Below are 19,064 nucleotides of genomic sequence, written 5' to 3' on the forward strand. Positions count from 1 at the left end.
CGCAGTCCCGAAACGCTGCGATCAACGCATCAAAAGTTACAGCCAAAAAACGAAAACCTGAATGTTCGACATTTTTCAGCAAATGCTTTTTTTCTCGTATCTTCTCTCCCGTTGATCCCACGCTTCTTTTGCTGCGTTTTCTGAGTTCCTTGGGGTCCGATTGGTCGGGAAAGAGTCATACGAATCAATTCTGAGACGAAAAATTTTTTGGTCAAAAAAAAAGGAAGGTTAACCCCTTTGTATTTTTGGCGAAAATTTTCGCGATTTTCAAAAGTGCTGGAATAAATTAATTGTGGCACTATTCCGACGCAATTTTGCGAGAGAAATCGATTGGGCGCGGTCCCAATACGCTGCGATCAACGCATCGAAAGTTACAGCCAAAAAACGAAAACCTGAATGTTCGACATTTTTCAGCAAGTGCTTTTTTCCTCGTATCTTCTCTCCCGTTGATCCCACGCTTCTTTTGCTGCGTTTTCTGAGTTCCTAGGGGTCCAATTGGTCGGGAAAGAGTCATACGAATCAATTCTGAGACGAAAAATTTTTTGGTCAAAAAAAAAGGAAGGTTAACCCCTTTGTATTTTTGGCGAAAATTTTCGCGATTTTCAAAAGTGCTGGAATAAATTACTTGTGGCACTATTCCGACGTAATTTTGCGAGAGAAATCGATTGGGCGCAGTTCCAATACGCTGCGATCAACGCATCGAAAGTTACAGCCAAAAAACGAAAACCTGAATGTTCGACATTTTTCAGCAAATGCTTTTTTCCTCGTATCTTCTCTCCCGTTGATCCCACGCTTCTTTTGCTGCGTTTCCTGAGTTCCTTGGGGTCCAATTGGTCGGGAAAGAGTCATACGAATCAATTCTGAGACGAAAACTTTTTTGGTCAAAAAAAAAGGAAGGTTAACCCCTTTGCATTTTTGGCGAAAATTTTCGCGATTTTTAAAAGTGCTGGAATAAATTAATTGTGGCACTATTCCGACGTAATTTTGCGAGAGAAATCGATTGGGCGCAGTCCCAATACGCTGCGATCAACGCATCGAAAGTTACAGCCAAAAAACGAAAACCTGAATTTTCGACATTTTTCAGCAAATGCTTTTTTCCTCGTATCTTCTCTCCCGTTGATCCCAAGCTTCTTTTGCTGCGTTTTCTGAGTTCCTTGGAGTCCAATTGGTCGGGAAAGAGTCATACAAATCGATTCTGAGACTAAAAATTTTTTGGTCAAAAAAAAAGGAAGGTTAACCCCTTTGTATTTTTGGCGAAAATTTTCGCGATTTTCAAAAGTGCTGGAATAAATTACTTGTGGCACTATTCCGACGTAATTTTGCGAGAGAAATCGATTGGGCGCAGTTCCAATACGCTGCGATCAACGCATCGGAAGTTACAGCCAAAAAACGAAAACCTGAATGTTCGACATTTTTCAGCAAATGCTTTTTTCCTCGTATCTTCTTTCCCGTTGATCCCACGCTTCTTTTGCTGCGTTTTCTGAGTTCCTTGGGGTCCAATTGGTCGGGAAAGAGTCATACGAATCAATTCTGAGACGAAAAATTTTTTGGTCAAAAAAAAAAGGAAGGTTAACCTCTTTGTATTTTTGGCGAAAATTTTCGCGATTTTCAAAAGTGCTGGAATAAATTACTTGTGGCACTATTCCGACGTAATTTTGCGAGAGAAATCGATTGGGCGCAGTTCCAATACGCTGCGATCAACGCATCGAAAGTTACAGCCAAAAAACGAAAACCTGAATGTTCGACATTTTTCAGCAAATGCTTTTTTCCTCGTATCTTCTCTCCCGTTGATCCCACGCTTCTTTTGCTGCGTTTTCTGAGTTCCTTGGGGTCCAATTGGTCGGGAAAGAGTCATACGAATCAATTCTGAGACGAAAACTTTTTTGGTCAAAAAAAAGGAAGGTTAACCCCTTTGCATTTTTGGCGAAAATTTTCGCGATTTTCAAAAGTGCTGAAATAAATTAATTGTGGCACTATTCCGACGTAATTTTGCGAGAGAAATCGATTGGGCGCAGTCCCAATACGCTGCGATCAACGCATCGAAAGTTACAGCCAAAAAACGAAAACCTGAATGTTCGACATTTTTCAGCAAATGCTTTTTTCCTCGTATCTTCTCTCCCGTTGATCCCACGCTTCTTTTGCTGCGTTTCCTGAGTTCCTTGGGGTCCAATTGGTCGGGAAAGAGTCATACGAATCAATTTTGAGACGAATAATTTTTTGCCCAAAAAAAAAGGAAGGTTAACCCCTTTGTATTTTCGGCGAAAATTTTCGCGATTTCCAAAAGTGCTGGAATAAATTAATCGTGGCACTATTCCGACGTAATTTTGCGAGAGAAATCGATTGGGCGCAGTCCCAATACGCTGCGATCAACGCATCGAAAGTTACAGCCAAAAAACGAAAACCTGAATGTTCGACATTTTTCAGCAAATGCTTTTTTCCTCGTATCTTCTCTCCCGTTGATCCCACGCTTCTTTTGCTGCGTTTTCTGAGTTCCTTGGGGTCCAATTGGTCGGGAAAGAGTCATACGAATCAATTCTGAGACGAAAAATTTTTTGGTCAAAAAAAAAGGAAGGTTAACCCCTTTGTATTTTTGGCGAAAATTTTCGCGATTTTCAAAAGTGCTGGAATAAATTAATTGTGGCACTATTCCGACGTAATTTTTCGAGAGAAATCGATCGGGCGCAGTCCCAATACGCTGCGATCAACGCATCGGAAGTTACAGCCAAAAAACTAAAACCTGAATGTTCGACATTTTTCAGCAAATGCTTTTTCCCTCGTATCTTCTCTCCCGTTGATCATACGCTTCTTTTGCTGCGTTTTCTGAGTTCCTTGGGGTCCAATTGGTCGGGAAAGAGTCATACAAATCGATTCTGAGACTAAAAATTTTTTGGTCAAAAAAAAAGGAAGGTTAACCCCTTTGTATTTTTGGCGAAAATTTTCGCGATTTTCAAAAGTGCTGGAATAAATTACTTGTGGCACTATTCCGACGTAATTTTGCGAGAGAAATCGATTGGGCGCAGTTCCAATACGCTGCGATCAACGCATCGGAAGTTACAGCCAAAAAACGAAAACCTGAATGTTCGACATTTTTCAGCAAATGCTTTTTTCCTCGTATCTTCTTTCCCGTTGATCCCACGCTTCTTTTGCTGCGTTTTCTGAGTTCCTTGGGGTCCAATTGGTCGGGAAAGAGTCATACGAATCAATTCTGAGACGAAAAATTTTTTGGTCAAAATAAAAAGGAAGGTTAACCTCTTTGTATTTTTGGCGAAAATTTTCGCGATTTTCAAAAGTGCTGGAATAAATTACTTGTGGCACTATTCCGACGTAATTTTGCGAGAGAAATCGATTGGGCGCAGTTCCAATACGCTGCGATCAACGCATCGAAAGTTACAGCCAAAAAACGAAAACCTGAATGTTCGACATTTTTCAGCAAATGCTTTTTTCCTCGTATCTTCTCTCCCGTTGATCCCACGCTTCTTTTGCTGCGTTTCCTGAGTTCCTTGGGGTCCAATTGGTCGGGAAAGAGTCATACGAATCAATTCTGAGACGAAAACTTTTTTGGTCAAAAAAAAGGAAGGTTAACCCCTTTGCATTTTTGGCGAAAATTTTCGCGATTTTCAAAAGTGCTGAAATAAATTAATTGTGGCACTATTCCGACGTAATTTTGCGAGAGAAATCGATTGGGCGCAGTCCCAATACGCTGCGATCAACGCATCGAAAGTTACAGCCAAAAAACGAAAACCTGAATGTTCGACATTTTTCAGCAAATGCTTTTTTCCTCGTATCTTCTCTCCCGTTGATCCCACGCTTCTTTTGCTGCGTTTCCTGAGTTCCTTGGGGTCCAATTGGTCGGGAAAGAGTCATACGAATCAATTTTGAGACGAATAATTTTTTGCCCAAAAAAAAAGGAAGGTTAACCCCTTTGTATTTTCGGCGAAAATTTTCGCGATTTCCAAAAGTGCTGGAATAAATTAATCGTGGCACTATTCCGACGTAATTTTGCGAGAGAAATCGATTGGGCGCAGTCCCAATACGCTGCGATCAACGCATCGAAAGTTACAGCCAAAAAACGAAAACCTGAATGTTCGACATTTTTCAGCAAATGCTTTTTTCCTCGTATCTTCTCTCCCGTTGATCCCACGCTTCTTTTGCTGCGTTTTCTGAGTTCCTTGGGGTCCAATTGGTCGGGAAAGAGTCATACGAATCAATTCTGAGACGAAAAATTTTTTGGTCAAAAAAAAAGGAAGGTTAACCCCTTTGTATTTTTGGCGAAAATTTTCGCGATTTTCAAAAGTGCTGGAATAAATTAATTGTGGCACTATTCCGACGTAATTTTTCGGGAGAAATCGATTGGGCGCAGTCCCAATACGCTGCGATCAACGCATCGGAAGTTACAGCCAAAAAACTAAAACCTGAATGTTCGACATTTTTCAGCAAATGCTTTTTCCCTCGTATCTTCTCTCCCGTTGATCCCACGCTTCTTTTGCTGCGTTTCCTGAGTTCCTTGGGGTCCAATTGGTCGGGAAAGAGTCATACGAATCAATTTTGAGACGAATAATTTTTTGCCCAAAAAAAAAGGAAGGTTAACCCCTTTGTATTTTCGGCGAAAATTTTCGCGATTTCCAAAAGTGCTGGAATAAATTAATCGTGGCACTATTCCGACGTAATTTTGCGAGAGAAATCGATTGGGCGCAGTCCCAATACGCTGCGATCAACGCATCGAAAGTTACAGCCAAAAAACGAAAACCTGAATGTTCGACATTTTTCAGCAAATGCTTTTTTCCTCGTATCTTCTCTCCCGTTGATCCCACGCTTCTTTTGCTGCGTTTTCTGAGTTCCTTGGGGTCCAATTGGTCGGGAAAGAGTCATACGAATCAATTCTGAGACGAAAAATTTTTTGGTCAAAAAAAAAGGAAGGTTAACCCCTTTGTATTTTTGGCGAAAATTTTCGCGATTTTCAAAAGTGCTGGAATAAATTAATTGTGGCACTATTCCGACGTAATTTTTCGGGAGAAATCGATTGGGCGCAGTCCCAATACGCTGCGATCACCGCATCGGAAGTTACAGCCAAAAAACTAAAACCTGAATGTTCGACATTTTTCAGCAAATGCTTTTTCCCTCGTATCTTCTCTCCCGTTGATCCCACGCTTCTTTTGCTGCGTTTTCTGAGTTCCTTGGGGTCCAATTGGTCGGGAAAGAGTCATACGAATCAATTCTGAGACGAAAAATTTTTTGCCCAAAAAAAAAGGAAGGTTAACCCCTTTGTATTTTTGGCGAAAATTTTCGCGATTTTCAAAAGTGCTGGAATAAATCAATTGTGGCACTATTCCGACGCAATTTTGCGAGAGAAATCGATTGGGCGCAGTCCCAATACGCTGCGATCAACGCATCGAAAGTTACAGCCAAAAAACGAAAACCTGAATGTCCGACATTTTTCAGCAAATGCTTTTTTCCTCGTATCTTCTCTCCCGTTGAACCCACGCTTCTTTTGCTGCGTTTTCTGAGTTCCTTGGGGTCCAATTGGTCGGGAAAGAGTCATACGAATCAATTCTGAGACGAAAAATTTTTTGGTCAAAAAAAAAGGAAGGTTAACCCCTTTGTATTTTTGGCGAAAATTTTCGCGATTTTCAAAAGTGCTGAAATAAATTAATTGTGGCATTATTCCGACGTAATTTTGCGAGAGAAATCGATTGGGCGCAGTCCCAATACGTTGCGATCAACGCATCGAAAGTTACAGCCAAAAAACGAAAACCTGAATGTTCGACATTTTTCAGCAAATGCTTTTTTCCTCGTATCTTCTCTCCCGTTGATCCCACGCTTCTTTTGCTGCGTTTCCTGAGTTCCTTGGTGTCCAATTGGTCGGGAAAGAGTCATTCGAATCAATTTTGAGACGAATAATTTTTTGCCCAAAAAAAAAGGAAGGTTAACCCCTTTGTATTTTCGGCGAAAATTTTCGCGATTTCCAAAAGTGCTGGAATAAATTAATCGTGGCACTATTCCGACGTAATTTTGCGAGAGAAATCGATTGGGCGCAGTCCCAATACGCTGCGATCAACGCATCGAAAGTTACAGCCAAAAAACGAAAACCTGAATGTTCGACATTTTTCAGCAAATGCTTTTTTCCTCGTATCTTCTCTCCCGTTGATCCCACGCTTCTTTTGCTGCGTTTTCTGAGTTCCTTGGGGTCCAATTGGTCGGGAAAGAGTCATACGAATCAATTCTGAGTTGAAAAATTTTTTGCCCAAAAAAAAAGGAAGGTTAACCCCTTTGTATTTTCGGCGAAAATTTTCGCGATTTCCAAAAGTGCTGGAATAAATTAATCGTGGCACTATTCCGACGTAATTTTGCGAGAGAAATCGATTGGGCGCAGTCCCGAAACGCTGCGATCAACGCATCGAAAGTTACAGCCAAAAAACGAAAACCTGAATTTTCGACATTTTTCAGCAGGTGCTTTTTTCCTCGTATCTTCTCTCCCGTTGATCCCACGCTTCTTTTGCTGCGTTTTCTGAGTTCCTTGGGGTCCAATTGGTCGGGAAAGAGTCATACGAATCAATTCTGAGACGAAAAATTTTTTGGTCAAAAAAAAAGGAAGGTTAACCCCTTTGTATTTTTGGCGAAAATTTTCGCGATTTTCAAAAGTGCTGGAATAAATTAATTGTGGCACTATTCCGACGTAATTTTTTGAGAGAAATCGATTGGGCGCAGTCCCAATACGCTGCGATCAACGCATCGGAAGTTACAGCCAAAAAACGAAAACCTGAATGTTCGACATTTTTCAGCAAATGCTTTTTTCCTCGTATCTTCTCTCCCGTTGATCCCACGCTTCATTTGCTGCGTTTTCTGAGTTCCTTGGGGTCCAATTGGTCGGGAAAGAGTCATACGAATCGATTCTGAGACGAAAAATTTTTTGGTCAAAAAAAAAGGAAGGTTAACCCCTTTGTATTTTTGGCGAAAATTTTCGCGATTTTCAAAAGTGCTGGAATAAATTAATTGTGGCACTATTCCGACGCAATTTTGCGAGAGAAATCGATTGGGCGCAGTCCCAATACGCTGCGATCAACGCATCGAAAGTTACAGCCAAAAAACGAAAACCTGAATGTTCGACATTTTTCAGCAAATGCTTTTTTCCGCGTATCTTCCCTCCCGTTGATCCCACGCTTCTTTTGCTGCGTTTTCTGAGTTCCTTGGGGTCCAATCGGTCGGGAAAAAGTCATACGAATCGATTCTGAGACTAAAAATTTTTTGGTCAAAAAAAAAGGAAGGTTAACCCCTTTATATTTTTGGCGAAAATTTTCGCGATTTTCAAAAGTGCTGGAATAAATTAATTGTGGCACTATTCCGACGTAATTTTGCGAGAGAAATCGATTGGGCGCAGTCCCAATACGCTGCGATCAACGCATCGAAAGTTACAGCCAAAAAACGAAAACCTGAATGTTCGACATTTTTCAGCAAATGCTTTTTTCCTCGTATCTTCTCTCCCGTTGATCCCACGCTTCTTTTGCTGCGTTTTCTGAGTTCCTTGGGGTCCAATCGGTCGGGAAAGAGTCATACGAATCGATTCTGAGACGAAAAATTTTTTGGTCAAAAAAAAAGGAAGGTTAACCCCTTTGTATTTTTGGCGAAAATTTTCGCGATTTTCAAAAGTGCTGGAATAAATTAATTGTGGCACTATTCCGACGCAATTTTGCGAGAGAAATCGATTGGGCGCAGTCCCAATACGCTGCGATCAACGCATCGGAAGTTACAGCCAAAAAACGAAAACCTGAATGTTCGACATTTTTCAGCAAATGCTTTTTTCCTCGTATCTTCTCTCCCGTTGATCCCACGCTTCTTTTGCTGCGTTTTCTGAGTTCCTTGGGGTCCAATTGGTCGGGAAAGAGTCATACGAATCAATTCTGAGACGAAAAATTTTTTGGTCAAAAAAAAAGGAAGGTTAACCCCTTTGTATTTTTGGCGAAAATTTTCGCGATTTTCAAAAGTGCTGGAATAAATCAATTGTGGCACTATTCCGACGCAATTTTGCGAGAGAAATCGATTGGGCGCAGTCCCAATACGCTGCGATCATCGCATCGAAAGTTACAGCCAAAAAACGAAAACCTGAATGTTCGACATTTTTCAGCAGGTGCTTTTTTCCTCGTATCTTCTCTCCCGTTGATATCACGCTTCTTTTGCTGCGTTTTCTGAGGTCCTTGGGGTCCGATCGGTCGGGAACGAGTCATACGAATCAATTCTGAGACGAAAAATTTTTTGGTCAAAAAAAAAGGAAGGTTAACCCCTTTGTATTTTTGGCGAAAATTTTCGCGATTTTCAAAAGTGCTGGAATAAATTAATTGTGGCACTATTCCGACGTAATTTTTTGAGAGAAATCGATTGGGCGCAGTCCCAATACGCTGCGATCAACGCATCGGAAGTTACAGCCAAAAAACGAAAACCTGAATGTTCGACATTTTTCAGCAAATGCTTTTTTCCTCGTATCTTCTCTCCCGTTGATCCCACGCTTCATTTGCTGCGTTTTCTGAGTTCCTTGGGGTCCAATTGGTCGGGAAAGAGTCATACGAATCAATTCTGAGACGAAAAATTTTTTGGTCAAAAAAAAAGGAAGGTTAACCCCTTTGTATTTTTGGCGAAAATTTTCGCGATTTTCAAAAGTGCTGGAATAAATCAATTGTGGCACTATTCCGACGCAATTTTGCGAGAGAAATCGATTGGGCGCAGTCCCAATACGCTGCGATCAACGCATCGAAAGTTACAGCCAAAAAACGAAAACCTGAATGTTCGACATTTTTCAGCAAATGCTTTTTTCCTCGTATCTTCTCTTCCGTTGATCCCACGCTTTTTTTGCTGCGTTTTCTGAGTTCCTTGGGGTCCAATTGGTCGGGAAAGAGTCATACGAATCGATTCTGAGACGAAAAATTTTTTGGTTAAAAAAAAAGGAAGGTTAACCCCTTTGTATTTTTGGCGAAAATTTTCGCGATTTTCAAAAGTGCTGGAATAAATTAATTGTGGCACTATTCCGACGCAATTTTGCGAGAGAAATCGATTGGGCGCAGTCCCAATACGCTGCGATCAACGCATCGAAAGTTACAGCCAAAAAACGAAAACCTGAATGTTCGACATTTTTCAGCAAATGCTTTTTTCCGCGTATCTTCCCTCCCGTTGATCCCACGCTTCTTTTGCTGCGTTTTCTGAGTTCCTTGGGGTCCAATCGGTCGGGAAAGAGTCATACGAATCGATTCTGAGACTAAAAATTTTTTGGTCAAAAAAAAAGGAAGGTTAACCCCTTTATATTTTTGGCGAAAATTTTCGCGATTTTCAAAAGTGCTGGAATAAATTAATTGTGGCACTATTCCGACGTAATTTTGCGAGAGAAATCGATTGGGCGCAGTCCCAATACGCTGCGATCAACGCATCGAAAGTTACAGCCAAAAAACGAAAACCTGAATGTTCGACATTTTTCAGCAAATGCTTTTTTCCTCGTATCTTCTCTCCCGTTGATCCCACGCTTCTTTTGCTGCGTTTTCTGAGTTCCTTGGGGTCCAATCGGTCGGGAAAGAGTCATACGAATCGATTCTGAGACGAAAAATTTTTTGGTCAAAAAAAAAGGAAGGGTAACCCCTTTGTATTTTTGGCGAAAATTTTCGCGATTTTCAAAAGTGCTGGAATAAATTAATTGTGGCACTATTCCGACGCAATTTTGCGAGAGAAATCGATTGGGCGCAGTCCCAATACGCTGCGATCAACGCATCGGAAGTTACAGCCAAAAAACGAAAACCTGAATGTTCGACATTTTTCAGCAAATGCTTTTTTCCTCGTATCTTCTCTCCCGTTGATCCCACGCTTCTTTTGCTGCGTTTTCTGAGTTCCTTGGGGTCCAATTGGTCGGGAAAGAGTCATACGAATCAATTCTGAGACGAAAAATTTTTTGGTCAAAAAAAAAGGAAGGTTAACCCCTTTGTATTTTTGGCGAAAATTTTCGCGATTTTCAAAAGTGCTGGAATAAATCAATTGAGGCACTATTCCGACGCAATTTTGCGAGAGAAATCGATTGAGCGCAGTCCCAATACGCTGCGATCAACGCATCGAAAGTTACAGCCAAAAAACGAAAACCTGAATGTTCGACATTTATCAGCAAATGCTTTTCTCCTCGTATCTTCTCTCCCGTTGATCCCACGCTTCTTTTGCTGCGTTTCCTGAGTTCCTTGGGGTCCAATTGGTCGGGAAAGAGTCATACGAATCAATTCTGAGACGAAAAATTTTTTGGTCAAAAAAAAAGGAAGGTTAACCCCTTTGTATTTTTGGCGAAAATTTTCGCGATTTTCAAAAGTGCTGGAATAAATTAATCGTGGCACTATTCCGACGTAATTTTGCGAGAGAAATCGATTGGGCGCAGTCCCGAAACGCTGCGATCAACGCATCAAAAGTTACAGCCAAAAAACGAAAACCTGAATGTTCGACATTTTTCAGCAAATGCTTTTTTTCTCGTATCTTCTCTCCCGTTGATCCCACGCTTCTTTTGCTGCGTTTTCTGAGTTCCTTGGGGTCCGATTGGTCGGGAAAGAGTCATACGAATCAATTCTGAGACGAAAAATTTTTTGGTCAAAAAAAAAGGAAGGTTAACCCCTTTGTATTTTTGGCGAAAATTTTCGCGATTTTCAAAAGTGCTGGAATAAATTAATTGTGGCACTATTCCGACGCAATTTTGCGAGAGAAATCGATTGGGCGCGGTCCCAATACGCTGCGATCAACGCATCGAAAGTTACAGCCAAAAAACGAAAACCTGAATGTTCGACATTTTTCAGCAAGTGCTTTTTTCCTCGTATCTTCTCTCCCGTTGATCCCACGCTTCTTTTGCTGCGTTTTCTGAGTTCCTAGGGGTCCAATTGGTCGGGAAAGAGTCATACGAATCAATTCTGAAACGAAAAATTTTTTGGTCAAAAAAAAAGGAAGGTTAACCCCTTTGTATTTTTGGCGAAAATTTTCGCGATTTTCAAAAGTGCTGGAATAAATTACTTGTGGCACTATTCCGACGTAATTTTGCGAGAGAAATCGATTGGGCGCAGTTCCAATACGCTGCGATCAACGCATCGAAAGTTACAGCCAAAAAACGAAAACCTGAATGTTCGACATTTTTCAGCAAATGCTTTTTTCCTCGTATCTTCTCTCCCGTTGATCCCACGCTTCTTTTGCTGCGTTTCCTGAGTTCCTTGGGGTCCAATTGGTCGGGAAAGAGTCATACGAATCAATTCTGAGACGAAAACTTTTTTGGTCAAAAAAAAAGGAAGGTTAACCCCTTTGCATTTTTGGCGAAAATTTTCGCGATTTTTAAAAGTGCTGGAATAAATTAATTGTGGCACTATTCCGACGTAATTTTGCGAGAGAAATCGATTGGGCGCAGTCCCAATACGCTGCGATCAACGCATCGAAAGTTACAGCCAAAAAACGAAAACCTGAATTTTCGACATTTTTCAGCAAATGCTTTTTTCCTCGTATCTTCTCTCCCGTTGATCCCAAGCTTCTTTTGCTGCGTTTTCTGAGTTCCTTGGAGTCCAATTGGTCGGGAAAGAGTCATACAAATCGATTCTGAGACTAAAAATTTTTTGGTCCAAAAAAAAGGAAGGTTAACCCCTTTGTATTTTTGGCGAAAATTTTCGCGATTTTCAAAAGTGCTGGAGAAAATTACTTGTGGCACTATTCCGACGTAATTTTGCGAGAGAAATCGATTGGGCGCAGTTCCAATACGCTGCGATCAACGCATCGGAAGTTACAGCCAAAAAACGAAAACCTGAATGTTCGACATTTTTCAGCAAATGCTTTTTTCCTCGTATCTTCTCTCCCGTTGATCCCACGCTTCTTTTGCTGCGTTTCCTGAGTTCCTTGGGGTCCAATTGGTCGGGAAAGAGTCATACGAATCAATTTTGAGACGAATAATTTTTTGCCCAAAAAAAAAGGAAGGTTAACCCCTTTGTATTTTCGGCGAAAATTTTCGCGATTTCCAAAAGTGCTGGAATAAATTAATCGTGGCACTATTCCGACGTAATTTTGCGAGAGAAATCGATTGGGCGCAGTCCCAATACGCTGCGATCAACGCATCGAAAGTTACAGCCAAAAAACGAAAACCTGAATGTTCGACATTTTTCAGCAAATGCTTTTTTCCTCGTATCTTCTCTCCCGTTGATCCCACGCTTCTTTTGCTGCGTTTTCTGAGTTCCTTGGGGTCCAATTGGTCGGGAAAGAGTCATACGAATCAATTCTGAGACGAAAAATTTTTTGGTCAAAAAAAAAGGAAGGTATTTTTGGCGAAAATTTTCGCGATTTTCAAAAGTGCTGGAATAAATTAATTGTGGCACTATTCCGACGTAATTTTTCGAGAGAAATCGATCGGGCGCAGTCCCAATACGCTGCGATCAACGCATCGGAAGTTACAGCCAAAAAACTAAAACCTGAATGTTCGACATTTTTCAGCAAATGCTTTTTCCCTCGTATCTTCTCTCCCGTTGATCCCACGCTTCTTTTGCTGCGTTTTCTGAGTTCCTTGGGGTCCAATTGGTCGGGAAAGAGTCATACAAATCGATTCTGAGACTAAAAATTTTTTGGTCAAAAAAAAAGGAAGGTTAACCCCTTTGTATTTTTGGCGAAAATTTTCGCGATTTTCAAAAGTGCTGGAATAAATTACTTGTGGCACTATTCCGACGTAATTTTGCGAGAGAAATCGATTGGGCGCAGTTCCAATACGCTGCGATCAACGCATCGGAAGTTACAGCCAAAAAACTAAAACCTGAATGTTCGACATTTTTCAGCAAATGCTTTTTCCCTCGTATCTTCTCTCCCGTTGATCCCACGCTTCTTTTGCTGCGTTTTCTGAGTTCCTTGGGGTCCAATTGGTCGGGAAAGAGTCATACGAATCAATTCTGAGACGAAAAATTTTTTGCCCAAAAAAAAAGGAAGGTTAACCCCTTTGTATTTTTGGCGAAAATTTTCGCGATTTTCAAAAGTGCTGGAATAAATCAATTGTGGCACTATTCCGACGCAATTTTGCGAGAGAAATCGATTGGGCGCAGTCCCAATACGCTGCGATCAACGCATCGAAAGTTACAGCCAAAAAACGAAAACCTGAATGTTCGACATTTTTCAGCAAATGCTTTTTTCCTCGTATCTTCTCTCCCGTTGATCCCACGCTTCTTTTGCTGCGTTTTCTGAGTTCCTTGGGGTCCAATTGGTCGGGAAAGAGTCATACGAATCAATTCTGAGACGAAAAATTTTTTGGTCAAAAAAAAAGGAAGGTTAACCCCTTTGTATTTTTGGCGAAAATTTTCGCGATTTTCAAAAGTGCTGGAATAAATTAATTGTGGCACTATTCCGACGTAATTTTTCGGGAGAAATCGATTGGGCGCAGTCCCAATACGCTGCGATCAACGCATCGGAAGTTACAGCCAAAAAACTAAAACCTGAATGTTCGACATTTTTCAGCAAATGCTTTTTCCCTCGTATCTTCTCTCCCGTTGATCCCACGCTTCTTTTGCTGCGTTTTCTGAGTTCCTTGGGGTCCAATTGGTCGGGAAAGAGTCATACGAATCAATTCTGAGACGAAAAATTTTTTGCCCAAAAAAAAAGGAAGGTTAACCCCTTTGTATTTTTGGCGAAAATTTTCGCGATTTTCAAAAGTGCTGGAATAAATCAATTGTGGCACTATTCCGACGCAATTTTGCGAGAGAAATCGATTGGGCGCAGTCCCAATACGCTGCGATCAACGCATCGAAAGTTACAGCCAAAAAACGAAAACCTGAATGTCCGACATTTTTCAGCAAATGCTTTTTTCCTCGTATCTTCTCTCCCGTTGAACCCACGCTTCTTTTGCTGCGTTTTCTGAGTTCCTTGGGGTCCAATTGGTCGGGAAAGAGTCATACGAATCAATTCTGAGACGAAAAATTTTTTGGTCAAAAAAAAAGGAAGGTTAACCCCTTTGTATTTTTGGCGAAAATTTTCGCGATTTTCAAAAGTGCTGAAATAAATTAATTGTGGCATTATTCCGACGTAATTTTGCGAGAGAAATCGATTGGGCGCAGTCCCAATACGTTGCGATCAACGCATCGAAAGTTACAGCCAAAAAACGAAAACCTGAATGTTCGACATTTTTCAGCAAATGCTTTTTTCCTCGTATCTTCTCTCCCGTTGATCCCACGCTTCTTTTGCTGCGTTTTCTGAGTTCCTTGGGGTCCAATTGGTCGGGAAAGAGTCATACGAATCAATTCTGAGTTGAAAAATTTTTTGCCCAAAAAAAAAGGAAGGTTAACCCCTTTGTATTTTCGGCGAAAATTTTCGCGATTTCCAAAAGTGCTGGAATAAATTAATCGTGGCACTATTCCGACGTAATTTTGCGAGAGAAATCGATTGGGCGCAGTCCCGAAACGCTGCGATCAACGCATCGAAAGTTACAGCCAAAAAACAAAAACCTGAATTTTCGACATTTTTCAGCAGGTGCTTTTTTCCTCGTATCTTCTCTCCCGTTGATCCCACGCTTCTTTTGCTGCGTTTTCTGAGTTCCTTGGGGTCCAATTGGTCGGGAAAGAGTCATACGAATCAATTCTGAGACGAAAAATTTTTTGGTCAAAAAAAAAGGAAGGTTAACCCCTTTGTATTTTTGGCGAAAATTTTCGCGATTTTCAAAAGTGCTGGAATAAATTAATTGTGGCACTATTCCGACGTAATTTTTTGAGAGAAATCGATTGGGCGCAGTCCCAATACGCTGCGATCAACGCATCGGAAGTTACAGCCAAAAAACGAAAACCTGAATGTTCGACATTTTTCAGCAAATGCTTTTTTCCTCGTATCTTCTCTCCCGTTGATCCCACGCTTCATTTGCTGCGTTTTCTGAGTTCCTTGGGGTCCAATTGGTCGGGAAAGAGTCATACGAATCAATTCTGAGACGAAAAATTTTTTGGTCAAAAAAAAAGGAAGGTTAACCCCTTTGTATTTTTGGCGAAAATTTTCGCGATTTTCAAAAGTGCTGGAATAAATCAATTGTGGCACTATTCCGACGCAATTTTGCGAGAGAAATCGATTGGGCGCAGTCCCAATACGCTGCGATCAACGCATCGAAAGTTACAGCCAAAAAACGAAAACCTGAATGTTCGACATTTTTCAGCAAATGCTTTTTTCCTCGTATCTTCTCTTCCGTTGATCCCACGCTTTTTTTGCTGCGTTTTCTGAGTTCCTTGGGGTCCAATTGGTCGGGAAAGAGTCATACGAATCGATTCTGAGACGAAAAATTTTTTGGTCAAAAAAAAAGGAAGGTTAACCCCTTTGTATTTTTGGCGAAAATTTTCGCGATTTTCAAAAGTGCTGGAATAAATTAATTGTGGCACTATTCCGACGCAATTTTGCGAGAGAAATCGATTGGGCGCAGTCCCAATACGCTGCGATCAACGCATCGAAAGTTACAGCCAAAAAACGAAAACCTGAATGTTCGACATTTTTCAGCAAATGCTTTTTTCCGCGTATCTTCCCTCCCGTTGATCCCACGCTTCTTTTGCTGCGTTTTCTGAGTTCCTTGGGGTCCAATCGGTCGGGAAAAAGTCATACGAATCGATTCTGAGACTAAAAATTTTTTGGTCAAAAAAAAAGGAAGGTTAACCCCTTTATATTTTTGGCGAAAATTTTCGCGATTTTCAAAAGTGCTGGAATAAATTAATTGTGGCACTATTCCGACGTAATTTTGCGAGAGAAATCGATTGGGCGCAGTCCCAATACGCTGCGATCAACGCATCGAAAGTTACAGCCAAAAAACGAAAACCTGAATGTTCGACATTTTTCAGCAAATGCTTTTTTCCTCGTATCTTCTCTCCCGTTGATCCCACGCTTCTTTTGCTGCGTTTTCTGAGTTCCTTGGGGTCCAATCGGTCGGGAAAGAGTCATACGAATCGATTCTGAGACGAAAAATTTTTTGGTCAAAAAAAAAGGAAGGTTAACCCCTTTGTATTTTTGGCGAAAATTTTCGCGATTTTCAAAAGTGCTGGAATAAATTAATTGTGGCACTATTCCGACGCAATTTTGCGAGAGAAATCGATTGGGCGCAGTCCCAATACGCTGCGATCAACGCATCGGAAGTTACAGCCAAAAAACGAAAACCTGAATGTTCGACATTTTTCAGCAAATGCTTTTTTCCTCGTATCTTCTCTCCCGTTGATCCCACGCTTCTTTTGCTGCGTTTTCTGAGTTCCTTGGGGTCCAATTGGTCGGGAAAGAGTCATACGAATCAATTCTGAGACGAAAAATTTTTTGGTCAAAAAAAAAGGAAGGTTAACCCCTTTGTATTTTTGGCGAAAATTTTCGCGATTTTCAAAAGTGCTGGAATAAATCAATTGTGGCACTATTCCGACGCAATTTTGCGAGAGAAATCGATTGGGCGCAGTCCCAATACGCTGCGATCATCGCATCGAAAGTTACAGCCAAAAAACGAAAACCTGAATGTTCGACATTTTTCAGCAGGTGCTTTTTTCCTCGTATCTTCTCTCCCGTTGATATCACGCTTCTTTTGCTGCGTTTTCTGAGGTCCTTGGGGTCCGATCGGTCGGGAACGAGTCATACGAATCAATTCTGAGACGAAAAATTTTTTGGTCAAAAAAAAAGGAAGGTTAACCCCTTTGTATTTTTGGCGAAAATTTTCGCGATTTTCAAAAGTGCTGGAATAAATTAATTGTGGCACTATTCCGACGTAATTTTTTGAGAGAAATCGATTGGGCGCAGTCCCAATACGCTGCGATCAACGCATCGGAAGTTACAGCCAAAAAACGAAAACCTGAATGTTCGACATTTTTCAGCAAATGCTTTTTTCCTCGTATCTTCTCTCCCGTTGATCCCACGCTTCATTTGCTGCGTTTTCTGAGTTCCTTGGGGTCCAATTGGTCGGGAAAGAGTCATACGAATCAATTCTGAGACGAAAAATTTTTTGGTCAAAAAAAAAGGAAGGTTAACCCCTTTGTATTTTTGGCGAAAATTTTCGCGATTTTCAAAAGTGCTGGAATAAATCAATTGTGGCACTATTCCGACGCAATTTTGCGAGAGAAATCGATTGGGCGCAGTCCCAATACGCTGCGATCAACGCATCGAAAGTTACAGCCAAAAAACGAAAACCTGAATGTTCGACATTTTTCAGCAAATGCTTTTTTCCTCGTATCTTCTCTTCCGTTGATCCCACGCTTTTTTTGCTGCGTTTTCTGAGTTCCTTGGGGTCCAATTGGTCGGGAAAGAGTCATACGAATCGATTCTGAGACGAAAAATTTTTTGGTTAAAAAAAAAGGAAGGTTAACCCCTTTGTATTTTTGGCGAAAATTTTCGCGATTTTCAAAAGTGCTGGAATAAATTAATTGTGGCACTATTCCGACGCAATTTTGCGAGAGAAATCGATTGGGCGCAGTCCCAATACGCTGCGATCAACGCATCGAAAGTTACAGCCAAAAAACGAAAACCTGAATGTTCGACATTTTTCAGCAAATGCTTTTTTCCGCGTATCTTCCCTCCCGTTGATCCCACGCTTCTTTTGCTGCGTTTTCTGAGTTCCTTGGGGTCCAATCGGTCGGGAAAGAGTCATACGAATCGATTCTGAGACTAAAAATTTTTTGGTCAAAAAAAAAGGAAGGTTAACCCCTTTATATTTTTGGCGAAAATTTTCGCGATTTTCAAAAGTGCTGGAATAAATTAATTGTGGCACTATTCCGACGTAATTTTGCGAGAGAAATCGATTGGGCGCAGTCCCAATACGCTGCGATCAACGCATCGAAAGTTACAGCCAAAAAACGAAAACCTGAATGTTCGACATTTTTCAGCAAATGCTTTTTTCCTCGTATCTTCTCTCCCGTTGATCCCACGCTTCTTTTGCTGCGTTTTCTGAGTTCCTTGGGGTCCAATCGGTCGGGAAAGAGTCATACGAATCGATTCTGAGACGAAAAATTTTTTGGTCAAAAAAAAAGGAAGGGTAACCCCTTTGTATTTTTGGCGAAAATTTTCGCGATTTTCAAAAGTGCTGGAATAAATTACTTGTGGCACTATTCCGACGTAATTTTTTGAGAGAAATCGATTGGGCGCAGTCCCAATACGCTGCGATCAACGCATCGGAAGTTACAGCCAAAAAACGAAAACCTGAATGTTCGACATTTTTCAGCAAATGCTTTTTTCCTCGTATCTTCTCTCCCGTTGATCCCACGCTTCATTTGCTGCGTTTTCTGAGTTCCTTGGGGTCCAATTGGTCGGGAAAGAGTCATACGAATCAATTCTGAGACGAAAAATTTTTTGGTCAAAAAAAAAGGAAGGTTAACCCCTTTGTATTTTTGGCGAAAATTTTCGCGATTTTCAAAAGTGCTGGAATAAATCAATTGTGGCACTATTCCGACGCAATTTTGCGAGAGAAATCGATTGGGCGCAGTCCCAATACGCTGCGATCAACGCATCGAAAGTTACAGCCAAAAAACGAAAACCTGAATGTTCGACATTTTTCAGCAAATGCTTTTTTCCTCGTATCTTCTCTTCCGTTGATCCCACGCTTTTTTTGCTGCGTTTTCTGAGTTCCTTGGGGTCCAATTGGTCGGGAAAGAGTCATACGAATCGATTCTGAGACGAAAAATTTTTTGGTTAAAAAAAAAGGAAGGTTAACCCCTTTGTATTTTTGGCGAAAATTTTCGCGATTTTCAAAAGTGCTGGAATAAATTAATTGTGGCACTATTCCGACGCAATTTTGCGAGAGAAATCGATTGGGCGCAGTCCCAATACGCTGCGATCAACGCATCGAAAGTTACAGCCAAAAAACGAAAACCTGAATGTTCGACATTTTTCAGCAAATGCTTTTTTCCGCGTATCTTCCCTCCCGTTGATCCCACGCTTCTTTTGCTGCGTTTTCTGAGTTCCTTGGGGTCCAATCGGTCGGGAAAGAGTCATACGAATCGATTCTGAGACTAAAAATTTTTTGGTCAAAAAAAAAGGAAGGTTAACCCCTTTATATTTTTGGCGAAAATTTTCGCGATTTTCAAAAGTGCTGGAATAAATTAATTGTGGCACTATTCCGACGTAATTTT

The sequence above is a fragment of the Neodiprion lecontei genome, chromosome 4 (assembly GCF_021901455.1).
Source record: "Neodiprion lecontei isolate iyNeoLeco1 chromosome 4, iyNeoLeco1.1, whole genome shotgun sequence".
Taxonomy (NCBI): Eukaryota; Metazoa; Arthropoda; class Insecta; order Hymenoptera; family Diprionidae; genus Neodiprion; species Neodiprion lecontei.